The sequence below is a fragment of the Pseudophryne corroboree genome, chromosome 3, assembly GCF_028390025.1.
Source record: "Pseudophryne corroboree isolate aPseCor3 chromosome 3, aPseCor3.hap2, whole genome shotgun sequence".
Classification (NCBI taxonomy): domain Eukaryota; kingdom Metazoa; phylum Chordata; class Amphibia; order Anura; family Myobatrachidae; genus Pseudophryne; species Pseudophryne corroboree.
The window spans coordinates 359692431-359695152 of NC_086446.1; positions in this window are offsets into that span (position 1 = coordinate 359692431).

The following is a 2722-nucleotide window of genomic DNA, read 5'->3' on the forward strand; positions in this document are numbered from 1 at the left end:
TATGGATTGGTAATCTAATACAGAGAAATGTGTACTAATTGTTCAGGCTATGGTGAAAGTTAGCTAAGAATCATGTTTGGTCTGAGTTTAAACTAGAGATGAGCGGGTTCGGTTTTACTCGGTTTTACTCGGATTTACTCGGTTCTCAAAACGGCATCTTATTGGCTCACGGGTGTCACGTGTTTTGGATAGCCAATAGAAAAAATCCGGATAAAACCGAACTGGCGTTAATTCTGGCGTTAAATCCGAACCCGCTCATCTCTAGCTTAAACACGATTGTCATTGCTGAAATACTGTAAGAATCATGTCTGTCAGAATCCTGTTTTCCGATGGCGTATGCAATTGTGTTCAATTGTGTTTAACAATGTGCAAGTTCAGTTGTGTTTGTGCCTGCATTTTAAACTTCTGCCCATGAGCAGTGGGTTTGGAGAAGCAAGCACAGATCAGTGTGATCTATGCAGTGCTCCTCTTTGTGTAAAAGTAAAGAAATAGTTAAAAATAAGAAAAAAATGCACGTGGTCCCCACCAAAAAGCATAAGCAGCCTCAGGCTCTTTGAGCTGGCCCTGGTTCAAACAATACGGGATACAAACAGTTATGCCGCTGATTGGCTAACACACAGGCCACTCACAGCCAATCATAAGCCTGTTACCATGTTAGCAGCAGCTAATTGGCTGGCAGCCATCCAAGTAGGGGCGGATTGGTATGGAAAACCAGCCCGGTAAATTTATGGAAGCAGCCCTAATGGTAGCGTGGTCTGTTGTGGGGGTGGGGTGTGTTGAGGGGGAGGGATTCCTCCTCACAGGGTCTGATTGTGAGTTGTATGCAGTTGCAGCCTTATTTGCATCTTTTGCTCTAGTTGCATCTGTGACTTTATGCTAAAGACACTACAATGCACTTCCCTAGTGTACATCCGTGCATCCAAATATGCAAGGACTGAGATGCCCGCAGTTAGAGTCTACAGACGCTGCAACCATGCATTGTGCCTTTTTAGACACCAACATCGGTCGCACCATTGAAACTTTCACCAGCCCTATGCTAGGTGCAGATCATCCTTCTGAGTATGGCCACCAATGCGAACAACTGAACGTTTCTGCAGTATATGCAACCACTTTCAGCAACATGCCCATCCTACATTATATATGCATCTGAATAGCCAATCCCCTGTAACCACACAGGAATGCCCAACACATTTCTAATACACTTCTTGCTGCTTGTGTCTGACTCTATACTGCAACTCTGTATGAACACCATTGCAGTGTATGCATTGCACAAGAAAAGAAAAAAAACACATTGGCCCCTGCAGGGGAAAAAAAAATCATAAATGCATAATATAGCTTTTTGTATTACAATTTGTTTCAAATTTCCAATTCCTGTTTGAAAGGCCTAATGACACCAAGAGGTTTTATGATTCTTGGCAGCACCACCCCTTATATGTCGACAAATAAAACAGGGCCCACATGCACGTTGGCTCACCAGGAATCTTCCCTGTGAGCCCTATGGCCAATTCGCCCCTGCATACAAGTAACACAGGGCTGGTCAAACCAGTCCTCGAGATCTACCAACAGTTCATGTTTTCCAGGCCTCCTGGAGATCTGTAGAATTGTCAGTTAGGAATGAATGCAGCACATCTTAATTAGTAATGACTACACCTGTGCACCAGCTAGGTGGTCTGGAAAATGTGAACTGTTGGTAGATCTCGAGGACTGGTTTGGCCAGCCCTGAAGTAACAGAACTCATGTGAGTTCCACCACTTGCGGAAGCTGTGATGTATGTACAGCATGTACATATGCCACAGCTATGTCTGGCATGGATCAGGTTATACGTTATTTTTATCATTATTTTTTAAGCACTGGGGTATCTACATGGACAAGAGGACCGACCAGCGTCAAGGTTTAGGTGAGTATGTATAATTGTTTTTTACCCATGCAGTGGGTTTCTACTGGACAGGAGGACCGATCTGCACCAGAGACCAGGTGAGTATAGTGTGAGTGAGTGTATGTATTAAACTTTTACTCTCTACGGTGTGTGAGTACTGTGTTTATTTTCATACTTTTTTTTAACATGGGGACTATAAGTATCAACGAGCCCTTAATGCCCCACATGCTGGTACTTGTTGTTCTTCAAGTGCTGGCATGTGTAAGAGGCTTGCTGGGACCTGTAGTCCTCCTGTAAAAGACAATTTTGTCCCGAGTTTGACCCGTGTTTTGAAACATGTATTTTAGTAAATTTCAATGTTGTATTCTTTTCTATTGAAAGAACTTGTGAGTTGGTTCGATGATGCACTGTATTGATTTGTATTTGCAGATTTGTTCGTATTTTACAATTCAAATCATAAGTTTACTCCAATATCTGCCTTTAGTAAATCGCTGAGAATACTGTACTCCCGAGAATGCTCACCTGGGCAAACACTATTCATCATTTTTGCACTAACAGCTTAATTATTATTGGCCATCTTTAATCCTGACATAAAGTAAAATGATATCCTACAGTAGTTACTATTTTACTGTAATACTTTTGCAATACAAACAATACCTCACAGTAACTTTTCAAAGGTGATAGAAATTGATGTCCTATAAGTGGTATGTGACAATTCTATATACTCTTATTTAAATGTCTAGGAAATAATATACTAATAGCTGAGAACACTAGGAATGTATGGTCAGTAGCTCCATAACACTGTATAACACATAATAAAGACAGAGACTAAAGGATTTTAAATGA